The sequence below is a fragment of the Geotrypetes seraphini genome, chromosome 8 (assembly GCF_902459505.1).
Source record: "Geotrypetes seraphini chromosome 8, aGeoSer1.1, whole genome shotgun sequence".
In the NCBI taxonomy this organism is placed as follows: Eukaryota; Metazoa; Chordata; class Amphibia; order Gymnophiona; family Dermophiidae; genus Geotrypetes; species Geotrypetes seraphini.
Genome location: NC_047091.1, coordinates 59079142 through 59105508, shown reverse-complemented (window position 1 = coordinate 59105508; position 26367 = coordinate 59079142).

The window sequence follows — 26367 nt, the reverse complement described above, 5'->3', positions numbered from 1 at the left end:
CTGGTTGAAGATAAAGCCAGCTAGAGTCTCAGGTGCGACTGGCCTGGATGTGTGAATATTTAAGACTGAAGCTAGGAACCTAGAAAAATTAGCATGCACAAGTAATCAGAGAGAGGGTGGGATGAAGGAAACACAAATTAGCATATTTTGAATTTTATAGTGTATCACAATATATCTTACATTAATTTAACTTACTTTGTTAAAAGTCTATTTCCCATAAGCAAGGTATGAAGTATGAGCACATTCAATGCAGGATTGGAATTGCAGAAGTAAGCACCTTGAAGAAGCCTGCTTGTGTCTCCGGTGCATCTGGCCTGGCTCTGTGTATGTTGAAGAAGGGAGGCAGGAACCTGGAAAAATTAGCATGTAAAAGTAATCAGAGAAATGGATGGAATGAAGAAAACACAAAGTAGCATATTTTCAATGTTACAATGTATCAAAATACTTCGTAGATTAATTTTACATACTTTGTTAAAATTCCATTTTTTAAAACCAAGGTCTGAAGTAAGAGCGTATTCAATGCAGGAGTGCAATTGCTAAAGTAAGCAGCATGAAGAAGCCCCGGTGCATCTGGCCTGGCTCTGTGTATGTTGAAGATGGGAGGCAGGAACCTGGAAAAATTAGCATGTAAAAGTAATCAGAGAAATGGATGGAATGAAGGAAACACAAAGTAGCATATTTTGAATTTTATAGTGTATTACTATGTATTGTAGATTAATTGTACATACTTTGTTAAAATTCCATTTTCAAGAAGCAAGGTCTGAAATAAGAGCATATTCAATGCAGCAGTGCGATTGCAGAAGGAAGACCATGAAGATGAAGCCAGCTAGTGTCTCAGATACGTATAGCCTGGCTCTGTATGTTTAAGACCGAAGCTAAGAACCTGGAAAAATTAGCATGCAAAAACAGTCAGATAGAGGGATAGGAAGAAGGAAACAAAAAGAAGCATATTTTGAATCTTTACAGTGTTTCAAAATGCATCGTAGGTTAATTTTACATACTTGTTAAATTTCCCAAAAACAAGGTCGGAAGAAAGAGCGTATTCAATGCAGGAGTGCAATTGCAGAAGTAAGCAGCTTGAAGAAGCCAGCTTGTGTCTCTGGTGCATCTGGCCTGGCTCTGTGTATTTTGAAGATGGAAAGCAGGAACCTAGATAAATTAGCATGTAAAAGTAATCAGAGAAATGGATGGAATGAAGGAAACACAAAGTAGCATATTTTGAATTTTATAGTGTATCACTATGTATTGTAGATTAATTGTACATACTTTGTTTAACGTCTATTTCGCAACAGCAAGGTCTGAAGTAAGAGCATACTCAATGAAGGTGTGCAATAGGAGTTGGAAGATGCTTGAAGGTAAAGCCAGCAAGAGTCTCAGTGTGCGACTGGCCTGGATCTGTGAATATTTAAGACTGAAGCTAGGAACCTGGAAAAATTAGCATGCATAAGTAATCAGAGAGGGGGTGGGATGAAGGAAACACAAAGTAGCATATTTTGAATTTTATAGTGTATCACAATATATCTTAGATTAATTTAACATACTTTGTTAAAAGTGCATTTCCCAAAAGCAAGGTCTGAAGTAAGAGCATATTCAATGCAGGAGTGCGATTGCAAAAGGAAGACCATGAAGATGAAGCCAGCTAGTGTCTCAGATACGTATAGCCTGGCTCTGTATGTTGAAGACCGAAGCTAAGAATCTAGAAAAATTAACATGCAAAAACATTCAAAGAGAGGGATAGCAAGAAGGAAACAAAAAGTAGCATTTTTTAATTTTTACAGTGTTTCAAAATGCATCGTAGGTTAATTTTACATACTTGTTAAAAGTCCATTTTCGAAAAACAAGGTCGGAAGTAAGAGCGTATTCAATGCAGGAGTGCAATTGCAGAAGTAAGCAGCTTGAAGAAGCCAGCTTGTGTCTCTGGTGCATCTGGCCTAGCTCTGTGTATGTTGAAGATGGGAGGCAGGAACCTGGAAAAATTATCATGTAAAAGTAATCAGAGACATGGATGGAATGAAGGAAACACAAAGTAGCATATTTTGAATTTTATAGTGTATCACAATATATCTTACATTAATTTAACATACTTTGTTAAAAGTCCATTTCCTAAAAGCAAGGTCTAAAGTATGAGCGTATTTAATGCAGGATTGGAATAGCAGATGTAAGCAGCTTGAAGAAGCCAGCTTGTGTCTCCGGTGCATCTGGCCTGGCTCTGTGTATGTTGAAGAAGGGAGGCAGGAACCTGGAAAAATTAGCATGTAAAAATAATCAGAGAAATGGATGGAATAAAGAAAACACAAAGTAGCATATTTTCAATGTTACAATGTATCAAAATACTTCGTAGGTTAATTTTACATACTTTGTTAAAATTCCAAAAGTAAGTGCGTATTCAATGCAGGAGTGTTATTGCAGAATAAACACAATGAAGATGAAGCCAGCTAGTGTCTCAGATACGTATAGCCTGGCTCTGTATGTTTAACACCGAAGCTAAGAACCTGGAAAAATTAGCATGCAAAAATAATCAAAGAGAGGGATAGGAAAAAGGAAACAAAAAGTAGCATATTTTGAATTTTTACAGTGTTTCAAAATGCATCCTAGGATAATTTTACATACTTGTTAAAAGTCCATTTCCCAACAACCAGGTCTGAAGTAAGAACGTATTCAATGTAGGAGTGCAATTGCAGAAGTAAGCAGCTTGAAGAAGCCAGCTTGTGTCTCCGGTGCATCTGGCCTGGCTCTGTGTAAGTTGAAGATGGGAGGCAGGAACCTGGAAAAATTAGCATGTAAAAGTAATCAGAGAGGGGATGGGATGAAGGAAACACAAAGTAACATATTTTGAATTTTATAGTGTATCACAATATATCTTACATTAATTTATGTTTAAATCTGTTTATTAGTTTCAAAAAATATAGATGAAAAACAGCTACCAAATACAATCAGGAATCCCCAACAAAACCCCGCCCACCCAGCCCACCCACCCCCACCCCACCCCATCCCATGGGAACAGTACTCAAAGGCCAACATATCAATTCAATAATCTGCTGCGCACCATCGGTGTCAAAGTCGAACAGAAAGGTAACCAACAGCGAAGATGCAGGGCATCATGTCTAGAGTCCACATTAGCAATGTCTAAGCGTTCACATCCCGCTAGGTGGATCATCTGAGTTCGCCAATGCGAAACAGTAGGCGTATTAGGCGACAGCCAACATTGAAGGATGGTTTTGATGCCCACCAGGATGGCCTTCCGTACAAACACCGTTGCGCCAGGACGAATTGGATGCAAGGATAACTTCAGGGTGAAAAGAAAAGTGGTCGTGGGAGTCCAGGTACAATTCCAGAATGTTGCTATATGAAGACAAAGGCATTTCCAGAAAGCCCGAATTCCTGAACATAGCCAAAACATATGACCCAATGAAGCTCGCGGGGCCGCACACTTGGGGCAAGCATCAGTTGGACAAATATGTGCATGAAAGGCTCGGACAGGAGCAAAGTAGGCCTGGACCACAAATTTATAATAACGTTCCCTTTCTGTCACAGCAACCAAGGATTTCGTCCCATGAAGGATCCTCTGCTTTACCATATCCTCATAAATGGGAAACTGTAAGTCCGCAGACCACTTAGTAGCCAAAGCTGCATAGTCCAATTCTCCAGCCATCTCCTGAAGAGAGCGATGATGAAATCGCAGAGGGATGAGCATCTGAGCAGTGAGACTGATTGCCTCGGACAGCTTCTCCTGAACATCCTCATGTAGGGACGAACAAGGAAGGGAATGAACATAATGTTGCAATTGTCCATAAGAAAACCAATTCCCAGCCATCAAGGCAGAGGAATCACAGAGCGTTTGGAAAGACTGTAACGTGCCATCAGATTGTAAAACATGAAATAAGTAATGCATGCCCCTCACCGGCCACCTGGGATGAGCGTACAAGCTCATACCAGGGAGAAAATCACCATTACCAGTAATGGGTAGACACGGTGTCACATCAAACCGAAGAGCTAATTGAGTACAAAGCTGTTTCCAAATTTTACGTAAAGGAAGGAGAAATAAATCCCCATAAAGCTGCCGCCAGGGGGGGCAAGCATTTCAAATGGTAAGGAGCAAAGGAACTGCACTCCACTGCAGCAGCGGAAAAGTAAGATGCAGCACAGAACCAATCATTCAAATGCCTAAGTTGACAAGCCACATTAAATCTACCCAGATGTAACAGCCTAAGTCCTCCCTGTGTAGTTGGTAAAGATAGAGAAGATAGGGGAATGCGAGACCGCTTACCACCCCACAAAAAAGAGCAGAGGGAACGGCGATGAAGCCGCAAGTGACAACGCTGTAAAAGAATAGGTAAAGTCTGAAAAAGATAAAGTCATTGGGGGACCACCATCATGTTGTACAGGGCAATTTTCCCCAAAAGGGATAACGGATAAGAGCGCCAGGCCCGGAGCCGCCGTTCGGTCCCAGCCAACAAAGGAAGTACATTGATAGAGTAAAGTGTAGCCAGGTCCCTGGGTATAAGAATACCTAAATATCTAATTGAGGAGTCAGCCCACACTAAAGGAAAGGGACCCGTCCATGTGTCACGGACTGAGAGCTGCAAGGGTAGCACGAAAGACTTCTGCTTATTGAGGGTCAACCCAGAGAACAAATGAAATTCATCTAGAAGCTCCAGAGCACGCTCCAGAGAGCGTTGCGGGCGGGCCAGAGTATACAAGAGATCATCGGCAAAAGCCAACACACGTAATTGGGAAGAGCCCTCCGGCAAGCCAACCAACTCATCATCTCCTTGAATCGTACGCAGTAGGGGTTCCAGATAAAGAAAAAGCAATGGGGAAAGAGGGCAACCCTGATGCATCCCCCGACCCACCTCAAAGGACTTAGTTAGAATCCCATTGACTAAAACTGAAGCTGAGGGCGCAGAATAGAGCGCACGCAAAGCAGACCCAAACCAGCCCCCCAACCCCACGTAATTAAGAACCTGGAAAAGATAGGGCCAACGGACTTGATCAAAAGCCTTGGCTGCGTCCAGGCTCACCAAAAGACCGAGCGTGGAAGTAGACTGGGCTATGGAGACAGCCAACAACACCCGTCGAACATTGACCACAGAGTGTCGACCCTGCACGAACCCTACCTGCGCCAGAGAAATCACATGGGGCAAGAAAGGTGTCAACCGATTGGCTAGTAGGCGAGCCAAAATCTTCAAATCAACATTAATAAGGGAAATTGGTCTGTAGGAGTCGACTTCATCCCGTGACTTACCCGGCTTTGGCAATAAAGTAATAGTGGCAGAATTAGCATGAGAAGGAAATGCTCCCGTCTCCAACGCCGCGACAAAATAACCTAAAAGAGGCTCGCACACCTGCAGAGAGAAGATCTTATAAAATTCGGAGGAGAACCCGTCGGGGCCCGGAGCTGTGCAAAAGCGTAAGTTTTTGATCGCCTTTTGGATCTCCGTGCCCCGAAAGGGTCCGTTCAATACAGACCTCTGCAGGTCAGTGAACCGAGGCATACCAGCGTCCTCTAAGTAATCAAGAATATCGGGACCCCTATAGGGTCCAGGACTGGCATAGAAGGTAGAGAAATGCCGGTAAAAGGCGTCCGCTATATCCGCTGTCTTGGTATGATAAGAACCGTTAGAAACATAGAAACATAGAAAGATGACGGCAGAAAAGGGCTACAGCCCATCAAGTCTGCCCACTCTATTGACCCACCCCATTAAGTCTGAATGCTAATGACCTAGTTCCTTAACTCGACCCTCGTAGGGATCCCACTGATCCGCCTTAAGTTTAGAGATATAGCGATCATCCTGCCAGTTCTTAGTCAGGGTAGCTAACATTTTTCCTGTCCGGTTACCATACCGGTAGAAACGATATTTCCTATAAAAAAGAGAGCGTTTGGCAAGATGGCCGATAGTCCCAGACGCTGAGTAGCACGCCGGAGAAGACTATTTGAAAAATTTCTTTTAGAGTGATTTACTTACTTGAGAAGCCGAAGAGGAGAGGCCGCAGCGCCGCTGGAGCCTCGCGGCGTTCAGCGGTCCCCTCGTTCGGCAATATTGAAGAACTCCTGCGTCGGATGCAGGATATCCCGGCAGCGTCGGCATCCCCCCCGCTGGAGACGCCTCAGAGGGGCAGAAATGAGGTGATCTCCTTGGGGCTAGAGACTACGCTGAGCCCCGACGCTAGGGCACCTCCCCCACCTCCTCAAGTTACCAGCTCCCCACGAGTGGAGGAGCTCCCGGAAGAAGGCAAGCACCTACCCTCGGAGGCCAAAAAGAACAGAGAGGGGAGCGTGGAAATGGACTCCCTGAGTTTTCAGGTGAGTCCAAGAAGTACCGAGGATTTGGAAACATCAGGGATTATTTCAGCCCAGCAGGATTGCTAGAAACAGCTGATAACTGGTGAGACTATTCAAACTTTTAATCTCTCATATGTTATTGAAAAACCCAGAGAAGTAACACTGGACTCAATCTGGGATTTAGTTGCTGACCTAGCCAAGTCTGTTAAGCTCCAGCTTTTGCAGCTGGAAAATAAAATTACTCTTCAAGAAACTGAGATAAAAAATATAAAAGTTGAAATTGATGAATCCAAGAACTCTATTGTGAATATACAACAGGAGTTAAAAGCATCAAAACAGCTTAGTGAAGCAATGGTAAAAGATAACACAAGTTTGCGTAGAAAATTGGAAACTTTGGAGAACTTTTCTCGTAATAATAATCTTCGCTTGATTAATTTTCCTAAGATAGCCTCGGTGACACCTAGAGATATGTTGAAACGTTATATGGTAGAGATTTTGGGTATTCCAGAGGATACATTACCACCATTTACTCAAGTATACTACCTACCAATGAAAACAACTAAATTACCACTTAAACAACAGGAGGACAATCAACCACTTAATGTTTCAGCAATCTTGGAACTTTCGGATAGAGAGCTTGCATCTCCGGCAACATTGCTTCTTACTGTGGCTCTTGCACCAGATAAAAACTGGTTGCTTAGATTGTACTTTAGAAATAAAATGAAAGAATTTCTTGGACATAAAATATTAATGTTTCCAGATTTGGCACGGGAAACCCAGAGAAGAAGGCGAGAATTTATTTTGATGAAGCCAGGTGTTATATCTCTTGGAGGGACTTTTTTCCTACGACACCCTTGTAAATGTGTAATACAATACCATATGAAGAAATATGTATTCTTTGAGCCATTCCAGTTGACAACCTTTCTGGCAGGAACTCGACTGGATGAAGGGAAATCAAGTGAGGTGCAATTGAATAAATGATATCCTTCCTCAGCCAAGGGATTTTGTTTTCCTAATATTTGAATTGATGTTTGTTAGCATTTGTTAATATGTCCGCCTCACCCTTCTTGGATCTAATTTAGAGGACTTGAGTTGAATTTAAGCTAAACATTTATTTTTATTTTATTTGATTATTATGTATTTTACCTATGAGTATTATTTTCCTGCTTTTCTTCAACTTTCTGTACAAGTGGATACTTGATTTATAAAATGTAAAATTTGATAAATAAAAAAAAATTTAAAAAAAAGAGAGCGTTTGGTTCGATCGTGCAATAAAGCGTTGAGGGCCACCTGAGCCGCGTGAAGTTCCTCCCTCAGTGTGTTTGTGGGATGACAAAGAAATTTAGCTTTCAATTGGGAATATTGTTTTTCCAATCTAAGGATGCCAGACGAAATCCGTTTACGACGAGCAGAAACATACGATATAATTCCCCCCCGAAGAACTGCTTAGGCCGTCTCCCAAAAGAGGGCAGGGGTAGATTGATGCTGACCATTAGTAAGAACAAAATCATCCCATCGTTTACGTAAATAAGTCAAGAAGTCCGGATCATCCTGTAAATAGGAAGGAAAGCGCCACCGGAGGGATCCCTGGGGAGGAACACCCCAAGCCACATCTATCCATATAGGGCAATGATCAGATACCTCCAAGGGTCGGATAGCGGCCTCAGTGACACGAGAAAAGAGATGTTCCGAAACCAAAAGATAATCTAAGCGGGAGAAGGACCCATGCGCTCTAGACTGGTGAGTATAGTCCCTTTCAAAAGGGTGGAGAAGCCGCCAGGGATCGACCAAACCCAGGGGCTTACAGAGAAATGATACTCCCTTTGTGGATGCATTGGTTGGCGAAGTGGAGACAGTAGATCGATCCAGAGAGGAATCTAAAACTTGGTTAAGGTCCCCAGCCACAATAAGAGGAAAGGAAGAATCCAAGAGGCCTAGAGATCAAAGTAGTGAAATAGGAGTGAGAATAGAAATTAGGCCCATAGGTAATCAGTAAGCGGAATTCTGTACCCTGCAAGGATATATGCAACAATAAATTTCTACCCTGAGTGTCCTGGTGACACACTGTGACAGCACACTTCAGACCCTTACGGATCAGCAAGCATACCCCAGCCCTTTTGCCCGAAGAAGAAGCATAAATCACTGAGCCAACCCATCCCCGTTGTAGTTTCTTATGCTCCTCTACCGTCAGTTTAGTTTCCTGCAAGCAAGCTAAATCAGCACGATGGTGTTTCAACTGTTTTAGCAGCTTTGTACGCTTCACCGGGGACGTAATCCCAGACACGTTCCAGGAAACAATACGGAGTGAGCTGCCACCCAGGATCCACTGACATAGGTAACATACAACAAGTAAGAAGCAAGTTCCGCACCCAGGTGCCCAGCCTCACCCAAGTGCTCTTCACCTGATAACCCTAGTAGCACCCTGCAAGCAACAAAAGAAAAAATAGCAAGAACAGAAAACAGTAAAGCAAAGGAGGCCAGAAAAAGAACAACAACCAAACAAGCAATCCTGTATACTGTTCCCATCCAAACATCCAACTCCCCCCATCCCCCAAAAAACCCAAACAGCATATCCCGAGGAATATGCAAGAGGACCGTGAAGACACCTTACGGGGCCCCAATCCACCCAACCACAAAAGAAAAACATGGAAGCATAACTCGAGCTTCAACACAGTGAACAGGAACCATCAAGAATCAGAAAAATCCACCCTGGCCCTGAAGTAACCAGACTATGATGGAAAAAGTCAAGGTGGGGCCGAGGGAGAGCCAAGATGTTGGTTAATAAAGTCCGCTGCTTCCGAAGCCACTGAGAAGGGGTGCCAAGTACCATCATGCTGGATCTTCAGCAGAGCCGGATAGACAAAGAGGAAGCGCTGCTTAAGCTCCCCCAATCTGGAGCATAGAGGATAGAATGCCTTTCGCCGGTCAGTAAGTGCAGATGAGAAGTCTTGGCTAAGACGTATAACAGAACCCCATAATTTTAAGGAGTCCTTTTTGGCCCGGGAGTGCCGCAATATATCCATCTTGTGTCGGTAGTTTAGAAATTTTGCAATTACCACACGTAATCTGGATTCACGGGTAGGCCGCGCGCCTAAGCGATGGGCCCGTTCCAATCAGAAAAAGCCAGGCGCCACAGCATCAGAAAATTCCAGCTCGAGCCAACCCTCCAATTCAGCCAAAAGGTGCGCGTCCGGAATTATTTCGGGTACACCCAAAAACCGTAAATTATTCCGGCGCGACCGATTTTCCAGGTCATCCAGCTTGTCAGCCTGTAGGCGTACCGTTTCCTGCAGGGCCACTAAGTCCAGCTGATGGGAATTTACAGAGTCTTCCGCTGCAGACACCTGATGCTCCAATTCTGTAGTGCGTGCCGCAGTGTCTGTGAAGAGGTCCTCCAAACGATTCATTTGGGCTGTTAAAGTTTCAAGTTAAGGCTCGAGCACCTGTGCCACTGCCTTCTTGATGTCTGCAATAGCAGTGTTGGCTAGCACGGACACCACCGCGGCCGAAGCCGCCGCCATTTTCGTGTCGCCAGGCTTCATGCGCGCCAGAGTTTTTCGGGTGGAGGGAAGGCGAGCCGCTTCTTGCGAGCAGGTCAGATATTGGTCCATTAGTTCCGGATCCGTTGTGCCACAAATCGGAGTGGCCAGGGTGCTGTAAAACAGATCGAAGCTCGTGGAGATGGATCAGGGCCCAGGAGCTGAGCAGGAACGCGTCCTCAGGAGCTCATAGCGTCACGTGACCTCCATCTTCCATTAATTTAACATACTTTGTTAAAAGTCCATTTCCCAAAAGCAAGGTCTGAAGTAAGAGCGTATTCAATGCAGGAGTGTGATTGCAGAAGGATCACTATGAAGATGAAGTCAGCTAGTGTCTCAAATACGTATAGCCTGGCTCTGTATGTTGAAAACCGAAGCTAAGAACCTGGAAAAATTAGCATGCAAAAACAGTCAAAGAGAGGGATAGCAATAAGGAAATAAAAAGTAGCATTTTTTAATTTTTACAGTGTTTCAAAATGCATCGTAGGTTAATTTTACATACTTGTTAAAAGTCCATTTCCCAAAAACAAGGTCGGAAGTAAGAGCGTATTCAATGCAGGAGTGCAATTGCAGAAGTAATCAGCTTGAAGAAGCCAGCTTGTGTCTCCGGTGCACCTGGCCTTGCTCTGTGTATGTTGAAGATGGGAGGCAGGAACATGGAAAAATTAGCATGTAAAAGTAATCAGAGAAATGGATGGAATGAAGGAAACACAAAGTAGCATATTTTGAATTTTATAGTGTATTACTATGTATTGTAGATTAATTGTACATACTTTGTTAAAATTACATTTTCCAAAAGCAAGGTCTGAAGTAAGTGCGTATTCAATGCAGGAGTGTGATTGCAGAAGGAACACCATGAAGATGAAGCCAGCTAGTGTCTCAGATATGTATAGCCTGGTTCTGTATGTTTAAGACCGAAGCTAAGAACCTGAAAAATTAGCATGCAAAAACAGTCAGAGAGAGGGATAGAAAGAAGGAAACAAAAAGTTGCATATTTTGAATTTTTACAGTGTTTCAAAATGCATCGTAGGTTAATTTTACATACTTGTTAAAAGTTCATTTCCCAATTGCAGAAGTAAGCAGCTTGAAGAAGCCAGCTTGTGTCTCCGGTACATCTGGCCTAGCTCTGTGTATGTTGAAGATGGGAGGCAGGAACCTGGAAAAATTAGCATGTAAAAGTAATCAGAGGCATGGATGGAATGAAGGAAACACAAAGTAGCATATTTTGAATTTTATAGTGTATCACTATGTATTGTAGATTAATTGCACATACTTTGTTTAAAGTCTGTTTCGCAACAGCAAGATGTGAAGTAAGAGTGTACTCAATGAAGGAGTGCAATTGGAGTTGGAAGCTGCTTAAAGATAAAGCCAGCTAGAGTCTCCGGTTCGACTGGCCAGGATCTGTGAATATTTAAGACTGAAGCTAGGAACCTAGAAAAATTAGCATGCAAAAGTAATCAGAGGGGGTTGGATGAAGGAAACACAAAGTAGCATATTTTGAATTTTATAGTGTATCACAATATATCTTACATTAATTTAACATACTTTGTTAAAAGTCATTTTCCAAAAGGAAGGTCTGAAGTATGAGCGTATTCAATGCAGGATTGGAATTGCAGAAGTAAGCAGCTTGAAGAAGCCAGCTTGTGTCTCCGGTTCATCTGGCCTGGCTCTGTGTATGTTGAAGAAGGGAGGCAGGAACCTGGAAAAATTAGCATGTAATAATAGTCAGAGAAATGGATGGAATGAAGAAAACACAAAGTAGCATATTTTCAATGTTACAATGTATCAAAATACTTTGTAGGTTAATTTTACATACTTTGTTAAAATTCCATTTTCCAAAAACAAGGTCTGAAGTAAGAGCGTATTCAATGCAGGAGTGTGATTGCGGAAGGAACACCATGAAGATGAACCCAGCTAGTGTCTCAGATACGTATAGCCTGGCTCTGTATGTTTAACACCGAAGCTAAGAACCTGGAAAAATTAGCATGCAAAAATAGTCAAAGACAAGGATAGGAAGAAGGAAACAAAAAGTAGCATATTTTTAATTTTTACAGTGTTTCAAAATGCATCCTAGGATAATTTTACATACTTGTTAAAAGTCCATTTCCCAACAACAAGGTCTGAAGTAAGAGCGTATTCAATGCAGGAGTGCAATTGCAGAAGTAAGCAGCTTGAAGAAGCCAGCTTGTGTCTCCGGTGCATCTGGCCTGGCTCTGTGTATGTTGATGAAGGGAGGCAGGAACCTGTAAAATTAGAATGTAAAAATAATCAGAGAAATGGATGGAATGAAGGAAACACGAAGTAGCATATTTTGAATTTTATAGTTTATTACTATATATTGTAGATTAATTGTACTGTTAAAATTCCATTTTTAAAAAGCAAGGTCTGAAGTAAGAGCATATTCAATGCAGGAGTGCGATTGAAGAAGGAAGACCATGAAGATGAAGCCAGCTAGTGTCTCAGATACGTATAGCCTGACTCTGTATGTTGAAGACCGAAGCTAAGAACCTGGAAAAATTAGCATGCAAAAACAATCAAAGAGAGATAGCAAGAAGGAAACACAAAGTAGCATATTTTGAATTTTATAGTGTACCATTATGTATTGTAGATTAATTGTACATACTTTGTTTAAAGTCTATTTCGCAACAGCAAGGTCTGAAGTAAGAGCGAACTCAATGCAGGAGTGCAATTGCAGTTTGAAGCTGCTTGAAGATAAAGCTAGCTAGAGTCTCAGGTGCGAATGGCCTGGATGTGTGAATATTTAAGACTGAAGCTAGGAACCTAGAAAAATTAGCATTCAAAAGTAATCAGAGAGGGGATGCGATGAAGGAAACACAAAGTAACATATTTTGAATTTTATAGTGTATCACAATATATCTTACATTAATTTAACATACTTTGTTAAAAGTCCATTTCCCAAAAGCAAGGTCTGAAGTATGAGCGTATTCAATTCAGGATTGGAATTGCAGAAGTAAGCAACTTGAAGAAGCCAGCTTGTGTCTCCGGTGCATCTGGCCTGGCTCTGTGTATGTTGATGAAGGGAGGCAGGAACCTGTAAAATTAGAATGTAAAAATAATCAGAGAAATGGATGGAATGAAGAAAACACAAAGTAGTATATTTTCAATGTTACAATGTATCAAAATACTTTGTAGGTTAATTTTACATACTTTGTTAAAATTACATTTTCCAAAAGCAAAGTCTGAAGTAAGTGCGTATTCAATGCAGGAGTGTGATTGCAGAAGGAAACCATAAAGATGAAGCTAGCTTTGGTCTCAGATACGTATAGCCTGGCTCTGTATGTTTAAGACGGAAGCTAAGAACCTGCAAAAATTACCATGCAAAAAGAGTCAGATAGAGGGATAGGAAGAAGGAAACAAAAAGAAGTATATTTTAAATTTTTACACTGTTTGAAAATGCATCGTAGGTTAATTTTACATACTTGTTAAAAGTTCATTTCCCAATTGCAGAAGTAAGCAGCTTGAAGAAGCCAGCTTGTGTCTCCGGTGCATCTGGCCTAGCTCTGTGTATGTTGAAGATGGAAGGCAGGAACCTGGAAAAATTAGCATGCAAAAGTAATCTGAGAGGGGATGGGATGAAGGAAACACAAAGTAACATATTTTGAATTTTATAGTGTATCACAATATATCTTACATTAATTTAACATACTTTGTTAAAAGTCCATTTCCCAAAAGCAAGGTCTGAAGTAAGAGCGTATTCAATTCAGGAATGTGATTGCAGAAGAAACACCATAAATATGAAGCCAGCTAGTGTCTCAGATACGTGTAACCTGGCTCTGTATGTTTAAGACCGAAGCTAAGAACCTGGAAAAATTAGCATGCAAAAACAGTCAAAGAGAGGGATAGGAAGAATGAAACAAAAAGTAGCATATTTTGAATTTTTACACTGTTTCAAAATGCATCATAGGTTAATTTTACATACTTGTTAAAAGTCCATTTCCCAACAACAAGATCTGAAGTAAGAGCGTATTCAATGCAGGAGTGCAATTGCAGAAGTAAGCAGCTTGAAGAAGCCAGCTTGTGTCTCCGGTGCATCTGGCCTGGCTCTGTGTATGTTGAAGATGGGAGGCAAGAACCTGGAAAAATTAGCATGTATAAGTAATCAGAGAAATGGATGGAATGAAGGAAACACAAAGTAGCATATTTTGAATTTTATAGTGTATTACTATGTATTGTAGATTAAATGTACATACTTTGTTAAAATTCCATTTACAAGAAGCAAGGTCTGAAGTAAGAGCATATTCAATGCAGCAGTGCGAATGCAGAAGGAAAACCATGAAGATGAAGCCATCTAGTGTCTCAAATACGTATAGCCTGCCTCTTTATGTTGAAGACCAAAGCTAAGAACCTGGAAAAATTAGCATGCAAAAACAGTCAAAGAGAGGGATAGAAAGAAGGAAATAAAAAGTAGCATTTTTGAATTTTTACAGTGTTTCAAAATGCATCGTAGGTTAATTTTACATACTTGTTAAAAGTCCATTTCCCAAAAACAAGGTCGGAAGTAAGAGCGTATTTAATGCAGGAGTGCAATTGCAGAAGTAATCAGCTTGAAGAAGCCAGCTTGTGTCTCCGGTGCATCTGGCCTAGCTCTGTGTATGTTGAAGATGGGAGGCAGGAACATGGAAAAATTAGCATGTAAAAGTAATCAGAGAAATGGATGGAATGAAGGAAACACAAAGTAGCATATTTTGAATTTTATAGTGTATCACTATGTATTGTAGATTAATTGTACATACTTTGTTTAACGTCTATTTCGCAACAGCATGGTCTGAAGTAAGAGTGTTCTCAATGAAGGAGTGCAATTGGAGTTGGAAGCTGCTTGAAGATAAAGCCAGCTAGAGTCTCTGGTTCGACTGGCCTAGATGTGTGAATATTTAAGACTGAAGCTAGGAACCTAGAAAAATTAGCATGCAAAAGTAATCAGAGAGGGGGTGGGATGAAGGAAACACAAAGTAGTATATTTTCAATGTTACAATGTATCAAAATACTTCGTAGGTTAATTTTACATACTTTGTTAAAATTACATTTTCCAAAAGCAAGGTCTGAAGTAAGAGCGTATTCAATGCAGGAGTGTGATTGCAGAAGGAACACCATGAAGATGAAGCCAGCTAGTGTCTCAGATACGTATAGCCTGACTCTGTATGTATAAGACCGAAGCTAAGAACCTGGAAAAATTAGCATGCAAAAACAGTCAGAGAGAGGGATAGGAAGAAGGAAACATAAAGTAGCATATTTTGAATTTTATAGTGTATCACAATATATCTTACATTAATTTAACATACTTTGTTAAAAGTCCATTTTCCAAAAGCAAGGTCTGAAGTATGAGCGTATTCAATGCAGAATTGGAATTGCAGAAGTAATCAGCTTGAAGAAAAACCCAGCTAGTGTCTCCCTTGCATCTAGCCTGGCTCTGTGTATGTTGAAGATGGGAATCAGGAACCTGGACAAATTAGTATGCAAAAAGTAATCAGAGAGGGGGTGGGAAGATGGAAACAAAAAGCAGTATATTTTGAATTTTTACAGTGTTTCAAAATGCATCTTAGGTTAATTTTACATACTTGTTAAAAGTTAATTTCCCAAAAACAAGGTCTGAAGTAAGAGCGTATTCAATGCAGGAGTACAATTGCAGAAGTAAGCAGCTTGAAGAAGCCAGCTTATGTCTCCGGTGCATATAGCCTGGCTCTGTGTATGTTGAAGATGGGAAGCAGGATCCTGGACAAGTTAGCATGCAAAAGTATTCAGAGAAGGGGTGGGAAGAAGGAAACAAAAAGTAGCATATTTTAAATTTTATACTGTAACACAATGTATCTTACGTTAATTTTACATACTTGTTAAAAGTCAATTTTCCAAAAACAAGGTCTGACGTAAGAGCGTATTCAATGCAGGAGTTCAATTGCAGAAGGAATCAGCTTGAAGATGAAGCCTGCTAGTGTCTCATGTGCGTCTGGCAGTGCTCTGTGTTTGTTTAAGATGGGAGGCTAGGAGCTTTGTAAAATTAGGATGGAAAAGTAGTCAGCGAGGGGAGTGGGAGGCCGGAAATACAAAGTAGCATATTTTAAATATTACTGTTCTCACATTATATCTTACGATAATTTAACATTCTTTGTTAAAGGTCCATTTCCCAAAAGCAAGGTCTGAAGTAAGAGTGTTCTCAATGCAGGAGTGCAATTGCAGTTGGAAGCTGCTTGAAGATGAAGCCAGCTAGAGTATCAGGTGCGTCTAACCAGGCTCAGTGTATGTTTAAGACTGGACTTAGAAACCTGGAAAAATTAGCATGCAAAAGTAATCAGAGAGGGGGTAGGATGAAGGAAACATAAAGTAGCATATTTTGAATTTTACAGTGTTTCAAAATGCATCGTAGGTTAATTTTACATACTTGTTAAAAGTCCATTTCCCAAATACAAGGTCTGAGGTAAGAGTGTATTTAATGCAGGAGTGAAACTACAGAAGGAAGCAGCTTGAAGATGAAGCCAGCTAGTGTCTCAGGTTCGTATGGCAGAGTTCTGTGTGTGTTTAAGATGGGAGATTAGGAGCCTGTAAAAATTAGCATATAAAAGTAATCAGAGAAAGGGATGGGATGAAGGAAATACAAAGTAGAATATTTTTAATTTTACAGTGTTTCAAAATAGTTATTAGGTTAATTTTACATACTTTGTTAAAATTGCATTTTCAAAAAGCAAGGTCTGAAGTAAGAGCGTATTCAATGCAGGAGTGCAATTGCAGAAGTAATCAGCTTGAAGAAGCCAGCTTGTGTCTCAGGTGCGTCTGGCAAAGCTCTGTGTGCGTTTAAGATGGGAGACTAGGAGCCTGGAAAAATTAGCATGTAAAAGTTATCAGAGAAAGGGATGGGACGAAGGAAACACAAAGTGGCATATTTTAAATTTTATAGTGTATCACAATGTATTGTAGATTAATTGTACATACATTGCTAAAAGTCCATTTCCTAAAAACAAGGTGACAAGTAACAGCATATTCAATGCAGGAGTGCAATTGCAGAAGTAAGCAGCTTGAAGATGAAGCCAGCTAGCGTCTCAGGTGTGTCTGGCCTGGCTCTGTATGTTTAAGACTGGAGCTAGGAACCTGGAAAAATTAGCATGCAAAAGCAGTCAGAGAGAGGGGTAGGAAGAAGGAAACACAAAGTAGTATTGTTTGAAGTTTATAGTGTATCACAATATATCTTAGGTTAATTTAACATACTTTGCTAAAAGTCCATTTCCCAAATACAAGGTCTGAAGTAAGTGCGTATACAATCAAGCTCGAGAAATGGACATCGACATGGCAAATGAGATTCAATGTGGATAAGTACAAAATGATGTATGTCGGGAACAAAAATCCCATGCACGAATAAAGGATGTTCGGGTCGGTACTTGGAGAGACCTCCCAGGAAAGGGACTTGGGAGTTCTGATCAACAAATCGATGAAGCCATCCACGCAATGTGCGGCAGCGGTGAAAAGGGCGAACAGAATGCTAGGAATGATAAAGAAGGGAATCACGAACAGATCGGAGAAGGTTATCATGCCGCTGTACCGGGCCATGGTGCGCCCTTACCTGGAGTACTATGTCCAGCACTGGTCGCCATACATGAAAAAAGTACACTACTCGAAAGGGCTCAGAGAAAAATGACTAGGATGGTTAAGGGGTTGGAGGAACTGCCGTACAGTGAAAGATTAGAGAAACTGGGCCTCTTCTCCCTCGAACAGAGGAGATTGAGAGGGGACATGATCGAAACATTCAAGGTACTGAAGTGTATAGACTTGGTAGATAAGGACAGGTTGTTCACCCTCTCCAAGGTAGGGAGGAGAGGACACTCTCTAAAGTTCAAAGTGGTTAGATTCCGTACAAACGTAAGGAAGTTCTTCTTTATCCAGAGAGTGGTAGAAAATTGGAACGCTCTTCCGGAGTCTGTCATAGGGGAAAACACCCTCCAGGGATTCAAGACAAAGTTAGACAAGTTCCTGCTGAACAAGGACACACGCTGATAGGGCTAGTCTCGGCTATGGCGCTGATTGTAGACCAGAGGGCCACCACGTGAGCGGACTGCTGGGCATGATGGACCACTGGTCTGACCCAGCAGTGGCAATTCTTATGTTCTTATGTAAGTTTGTTTTTTGACTTCACAACAATTTTGAATGCATTTGATAGGCACAGGACACACGCATACAATTCAGCACTTGGCCCCCTATCCCACGCACATACAGATTTGAGAAATGCAAGCAGACTGCTCCACTGAGAAGTCACTCTCATGTCATCACAGTGCCAGGTCTGCTGGAAAATTTTTCATGCTAAAAAGGTAGGCGTTTCCCTCTGTGCATTACATGGAGTGCTCATTTTAATACTAATGCATAGGAAAAAGGAAGTGATGTCATTGATGTGGCAAGACGCATCGCACTGAAGCTCCGATGAGGCTGTGGCATTATATGTGTAGATTACCCGATAGCAGAGTAATTCCCTCCTCAATTCATCTCCCTTTGGTGTGAGCACACAAGATGGCAATACGGTTGAAAATTGGAGACATATCGGTTCATGGGGAACTGAACAGGAGCGGCAGCATAACATAAGAATTTCTTTCTTTTTTTTTTTTTTTAATTCTTTATTCGTTTTCAATCTTACATCAAGTGCACAAACAATAAAACAATACAATTAAACACATCACTTGACAATCTTTCTGATTTATCTTACAATACATAAAATTACCACCCTCCCCTCCTATCATTCCTCTATTATTTCCCCAATAAGAAAAATATAAAATATACCTCCCCCTCCCCCCCAATCATTAGACGGTGTATATTACAATAGAAAATGGTGTTTACTCATTACAATGAGAAGTTAATGGCTCCAAATTTTATTAAATTTCTTATAGCTTCCTTGTTGTATAGCTATTGCTCTTTCCATTTTATATATGTGACATAATGAGTTCTACCAGAAATTGTAATTGAGTCTACTGTAATTTTTCCAATTACTTGTGATATGCTGAATGGCGACTCCTGTCATTATCAATAAAAGTTTATTGTTATGTGATGATATTTGGCTCTTTTTCCTCATAGACATACCAAATAGTACCGTATAAGAATTTATTTCTAAACCGCAAAGTTCAATGCGGTTTACAATACATAATTCAATGCAGTTTACAATACATAGTTCAAAATAATAGATAACAAGAAAGTCTTGAGTTGTTTCCTATATTGACAATAAGCTGCTTAAAATTTTTGTCCCATAGAGCAATCTGAAAAGAGAGTGTTTTTTGGTGGTATCTTTTATGCCTACAGCTCTTGAATGGTGGGAAAACAAAGAAAGCTTCAGTGGTACGCAAATAATGCGTGGAAGAGTAACAAAACAAATCTGTCAAGTAGGAAGGAACCAGACCCATTAATACCTTTAGGGATTAATAATCGGAAGGAACCGTATATGCTGGGAGGAGAGAAGCTGATATGCACGGACGAGGAGAGGGACCTTGGGGTGATAGTGTCCGAAGATCTAAGGACAAAAAAACAGTGTGACAAGACAGTGGCTGCTGCCAGAAGGATGCTGGGCTGTATAAAGAGAGGCGTAGCCAGTAGAAGGAAGAAGGTGTTGATGCCCCTGTACAGGTCATTGGTAAGGCCCCACTTGGAGTATTGTGTTCAGTTTTGGAGACCGTATCTGGAAAAGGACGTAAGAAGACTTGAAGCGGTCCAGAGGAGGGCAACGACGCCAGAGGACGTATAAGGAGAGACTGGAAGCCCTGAATATGTATACCCTAGAAGAAAGGAGAGACAGGGGAGATATGATTCAGACATTCAAATACTTGAAGGGTATTAATGTAGAACATAATCTTTTCCAGAGAAAGAAAAATGGTAAAACCAGAGGACATAATTTGAGGTTGAGGGGTGGTAGATTCAAAGGCAATGTTAGGAAATTCTACATTACGGAGAGGGTGGTGGATGCCTGGAATGCGCTCCTGAGAGAGGTGGTGGAGAATAAAACTGTGACTGAGTTCAAAGAAGCGTGGGATGAACACAGAGGATCTAGAATCAGAAAATAATATCAAAAATATCAAGACCAGTACTGAGCAGACTTGCACGGTCTGTGTCTGTATGTGAAACATAGAAGATGAAACATAGAAGATGATGGCAGAAAAGGGCTACAGCCCATCAAGTCTGCCCACTCTGCTTACCCACCCCCTGTCTATGCCCTAATGTTATGCCTATGGCCAGGGGGTAACTGAAACTCAGCATACTACATGACATGTCTCCTCAAGTCTGCTTATCTGCTATCCTGACCTCCTTGACCTGGGTGTTGCCAAAACAACAACAAAAGGACAGTAAAACCAGATGGAAAGCTGGTTTCTGCAACAAGTCTGCTTATCTGACCTCCGTGACCTGGGTATTGCCAAAACAAAGAACAAAAGACCAGGACCGGGTGTGCCTGAATCGTAGTGAAAGACGCTGGTTACTGCAGGATCAGCTGTATAAACTATGAACTCAGCAAGTTTTTACCCTATATAAGTATGGGACTCTGCCCCTAACATTAGAATCTAAGACGTTGCAACCATGGGTCAGTCTCCTTTGGTCCACCCACCTATCAATTGCAGGGATTCCCAATTGTGAAGGATGGTAGTTTCCTGGGATCACAGTGAAGCTATTTAATTCTTATATTCATATATATATATATATATATATATATATATATATATATATATATATATATATATATATATATATATATATATATATATATATAATAAAGGGTTATTGTTTATGATTTTATATTGTCTGTGTGCTTTTCTGAGTGTCACTGATCATCCCATCTGACAGAAATAAGTGGCGGAACACCTAATGACCCAATTTCCTTATCTTGACCCTCGTAGGGATCCCACATGGGTATCCCATTTATTCTTAAAGTCTGGCACGCTGTCTGCCTCGATCACCTGCACTGGAAGTTTGTTCCAATGATCAACCACTCTCTCTGTGAAGAAATACTTTCTGGTGTCGCCATGAAATTTTCCGCCCCTGAGTTTGAGCGGGTGCCCTCTTGTGGCCGAGGGTCCCTTGAGAAAGAAAATATCATCTTCCACTTCGACACGTCCCGTGAGGTACTTAAATGTTTCGATCATGTCTCCCCTCTCCCTACGTTCCTCGAGTGTAGAGCTGCAATTTGTTCAATCTCTCTTCGTACGAGAGATCCTTGAGCCCCGAGATCATCCTGGTGGCCGTCCGCTGAACCAATTCAATTCTGCGCACATCTTTACTGTAATGTGGCCTCCAGAATTGCACACAGTACTCCAGATGAGGTCTCACCATGGCCCTGTACAACGGCATTATGACTTCAGGCTTTCGGCTGACGAAACTTCTATTGATACAACCCAATATCTGCCTTGCCTTAGATGAAGCCTTCTCCACTTGATTGGCAGTTTTCATGTCTGCACTGATGATTACTCCTAAATCTCGTTCTGCTGAAGTCCTAGTTAAAGTTTCTCCGTTCAAGAAGTACGTCCTGCATGGATTTCCGCTTCCGAGGTGCATGACCTTACATTTCTTAGCATTGATGCCTAGCTGCCAGATTGAGGACCAACTTTCCAATGTAAGCAGGTCCTGCGCCATATAATTCTGTAAACTGCATTCACTTACTATATTACATAGTTTGGCGTCATCGGCGAATAGTGTTATTTTACCTTGAAGCTCTTGAGTCAGATCCCCTATGAATATGTTGAAAAGAAGTGGACCCAGGACTGAGCCCTGCGGCACTCCACTGGTTACCTCCGATGTTTTAGAGAGGGTACCATTAACCACCACCCTCTGAAGTCTGCCACTCAGCCAATCATTGACCCATGCAGTTAGTGTCTCTCCTAACCCAATCGATTCCATCTTGCTTAGCAGCCTGCGGTGTGGGACACTGTCAAAAGCTTTACTGAAATCCAGGTACACGATGTCCAAAGACTCTCTCAAGTCCAACTTTCTTGTTACCTAGTCAAAGAAGCTGATGAGATTGGATTGGCAGGACCTACCCTTGGTGAATCCATGCTGACTGGGATCCCGAAGATTCCCTTCATTCAAGATCGTGTCCAATTTGCTTTTAATTAATGTTTCCATGAGTTTGCACACTATTGATGTGAGACTCACCAGTCTATAATTCGCAGCCTCTGCCCTGCAACCCTTTTTATGCAGAGGAACGACATTAGCTAATTTCCAGTCCAGGGGAACTTTCCCCTTACTTAGGGAGAGATTGAATAGCTCAGCCAACGGTTTCGCCAGGACATCGCTCAATTCTCTGAGCACTCTTGGGTGCAAATTGTCTGGTCCCATGGCTTTGTTCACCTTGAGTCTTGCCAGTTCACTGTAAACTTCACCTGGTGTGAACTCAAAATTCTGAAACGGGTCTTCTGTGCTTTGTGTTGCCTTCAACTGCGGACCATGTCCCGGTGCCTCACAGGTGAAGACTGAGCAGAAGTATTCATTCAGTAGTTCGACTTTATCGGAATCTGCTTCCACGTAACTTCCGTCCGGTCTTCTAAGGCGTACTATCCCGCCTGTGCTGTCACTAATATACCTGAAGAATGATTTGTCCCCCTTTTTAATGTTTTTTGCCAGAATTTCTTCCACTCGAAGTTTTGCCTCCCTAACTGCCATTTTGACCGCTGTAGACCTGGTCCTATATTCTACTTTTGCCTCTCTTTTCTCCGTGCGCTTGTAGGAGAGAAACGCTTTTTTCTTCTCCTTAATGAGGTGCGAGATCTCCGCGGTGAACCATTGGGGTTTATTGTTTCTTTGTCGTTTATTTACTGATTTTATGAAGCGGCTAGTTGCTTCATGTATGGTTGATTTCAGTGTTAACCACTTAGCTTCTACATCATCGGTCTCCGCTTGGTTCTGCAGTGTCTGATGGACGAAATCTCCCATGCGTGCGAAGTCTGTGCCCCGGAAATTGAGTACCTTTGTTTTCGTGTTTGATCTAGGGAAGCCTTTCCTAAGGTTGAACCATACTATGTTGTGGTCGCTGGAGGCTAGCGTATCTCCTACTGAGAGTTCTGAGACGCTTTCCCCGTTGGTGAGTACCAGGTCGAGGATCGCCTGGGCCCTAGTGGGCTCCGTTACCATTTGTTTGAGACGTGCTCCCTCTATGGAGGTTAAGAGCCTCCTGCTACCGCTGGTTGTCGCTGAAAATGAGTTCCAGTCTGCATCAGGCATATTGAAGTCCCCTAGCAGTACAGCTTCTCCTCGTAGAGTGATATTCTCTGTGTCTTCAATTAATTCTGCGTCCATGTCTTTCAGTTGTCTTGGGGGTCTGTATACCACACCTAGATACAGGCATTTTTCTCTGCCTCTTGCCAGGTTTACCCAGAGGGATTCCCCGGTGTACTTGACATCTGTGATCCTGGTGGTTTTGATGTCCTCTTTAATGTATAGAGCTACCCCCCCACCTAACCTGCCCTCTCTGTCCTGACGAAGTAGATTGTAGCCCGGTATAGCCATATCCCACCCATGTGAGTCCGTGAACCAAGTTTCAGATATTGCCACCACATTTCTTATTTCAGCCTCCAATTGTAGAATTTTGTTACCTAAACTGTGTGCATTGACATACATGGCCCTCCATATCTTGTGTTTGCTAAGTCCCTGTGAGGCGTATCCTACCCAAGTCGGTGTGACTCCCAAAGAACTGTTTGCAATGTGGGTACTTACCTTGGACATGGAAGCGGAGTTTCGACTCACCTCATCAGGATAATTCCTTTCTGCACTATGTGAATGGGTACCCTCCCCCGACTTACCTAGTTTAAAGCCCTGTGAAGCAGGCGGGCTAGTCGGTGTCTGAAGACGTTCTTACCCCTACTGGTCAGATGGAGTCCGTCTGGTCCCTGAAGTCCTTGTAACGCTTCCCCATGGTTTAGGAATCCGAAGTTCATATCCCGGCACCATCCCTGTAGCCACTCGTTCGTCCTCTGGATACGTTCATCTCTGGCTCTTCCCTTGCCTCTAACTGGGAGGATCGATGAGAAAACCACCTGCGCTCCTGTCCGCTTCAGCCTCTCACCCATCCTCCATTTGGTGGAGGATGGGCTGGGGAGGGCTTCAATGGCTGGGAGGGTGTAGATGGGCTGGAGTAGGTTTTAACGGAGATTTCCGCAGTAGGAATTCAAGCACAGTACCGGGTAGAGCTTTGGATTCTTGCCCAGAAATAGCTAAGAAGAAAAAATTTAAAAATTTAAATTGAATCAAGTTGGAGAGACTGGATGGATCATTCGGGTCTTTATATGCCGTCATCTACTATGTTACCTTATAATAAAAACATCCCAATGCTGCAGTCTCTGGTGTTGGCTGATTTGACACATGGGGCGGGCGGGGAATCCTTTTGTGACGGATTTGATACTGTTGAGAGGGCATTCATTATTATCACCGGGGAACATGAGGGGCGTGCTGCTCTGCTTTCTCCCAGATGGTAGAGGGGACGGGACAGGCTCTTCCAGATTGGACCTGTACAAAAGAGATGAGAGAGAGAAATAAAAAGGTTTACGATAGGCGTGTAGGAAGCCACACTAATTCGGATATAGACACACTAATTCAATAATAGTCCAAAATGCTGGATGCTGAACGCTCCTAACAACTTACCGGCAAGCAGGCACCCCTGTGGACACCACCCGACGTCTGTCGGCATTGGAAGGAGAGATCCTCTCTCCCAGCTTTAAAATCTTTTGAGCACTGCAGCCCGCAGACGTGTGTCTGAAGTGGTGTGGCTAAAGTGGCAGGGATTGCCCCTTTAGAGCCCCTTCTGAGCCACTTCAGAGTCATCAGGAGTATCGATCCAAAACGAGGAAGGGAAGAATGGGCAAGAGGAAGGCGCAAATCATCTCAATGGCCCCAGAAGTGGGACCAATGGACCGTCACCTACAACCCATTTCGGTAATATCTTTGGGAGGTAAGATTTCTCTTCAATCTCATTCAGCTTCAATCTCCTCTTGCAAATCTTCACCTCCACCAGCCTTACCTTTGCAGGAGAAATCTGGTTCTCCGCCGAAGCTGAAGTGAAACTAGCTTCTCTAAATCAGTCTGATTTGGATCAAGCATTAACATTCTCAGGAAAATCTGTTACCATGTTAACACCGGTCCAAATGCCTTTAGAAACAGTTAGTTCTTTAGAAGGGGATAAAGTTATTACCTTGCAAGACGTTTGGACAGTGGTAAATAGAATTGAGAGCTCACTACAGAGCACAGTTGTAAAGTTTTGTCAATTTTCCACTGATATTACAAAAAAGGTAACTGAGCAAGAAACTCATTTGGAATTACACTTCCCCCTTCGTATTCGTGAATTCCGTATCTACGGATTTGGTTATTCGCGATTTTTGACCAGAAAATTTTTTTTTCATTTTTCAGGCTATTTTTAGCCCTATAAGCCCCCCCCCCCCCCCCTCTTAAGCCTTACCTGGTGGTCTAGCGGATTTTCAGGCAGGAGCGATCTTCCCACGCTCCAGCCCCGTGCAGATCGCTCACAGGAAATGGCTGCCTTGAGCTCCCATAGTCTCTCGAGCCATTTCCTGTGAGCGATCTGCATGGAGCAGGAGCGTGGAAAGATCGCTCCTGCCTGAAAACCCGCTAGACCACCAGGTAAGGCTTACAAGGGGGGGGGGGTTACAGGGCTAAAAATAGCCGGGGGATAAGGGCAGATCCGGCCTGAATATTATTTGCGGTTTTTCCATATTCATGAGCCGGCTCTGCCCCTAACCCCTACGAATATGGAGGGGGAAGTGTATGTTTTATGTTTTAAGTTTTTTATTCATTTTTCATATAACAACAAGTGTACAATTTAAATTCATACAAATTCATTAAGTATACACTTGACATTCTTTCATACCTTACTGTAAATATAACATTTCATTATATACTCTTTTACTATAATTTTTAAACAGCATATAATACTTAATAAGTATGTCAACTATTACTCGATTATAACCCCCCTCCCTCCCCTTACTTTGGGAAATGCATACAATAAAACAAAATATAATGTTAAATTATTTATATTTTATGATGAATAAAATAAACCCACCCACCACCCCCCTTATCAAATATCTTATTATGGGAAAATTATATCATTCATTGCAAAAGTCTGTTAATGGTCCCCAAATGTTCTTAAACTTATCTATATACCCTTTTTGTGTTGCAAATGTACGCTCCATTTTATATATATGGCATACTGAATTCCGCCAAAAGTTATAATTTAACCTGTCATAGTTTTTCCAATTATGTGTTATTTGTTGAACTGCTACTCCAGTTAATATAAATAAAAGTTTGTTGTTATTTGAAGAAATTTGACTCTTTGCTCTCATTGCTGTGCCAAATAAAATCGTATCATATGTCAAGGCTACCGGATTCTCCAACATCCTATTTATTTGAGGCCAAATTGATTTCCAAAATAATAATATAAATGGACAATAAAATAAAAGATGATCTAATGTCCCAACTTCAAGATGACAATGGCAACATCTATTAGACCTAGAGCTATCTAGTTTTTGCAAACGAACAGGGGTCCAAAAAGCTCTATGTAAAAGAAAAAAACATGTT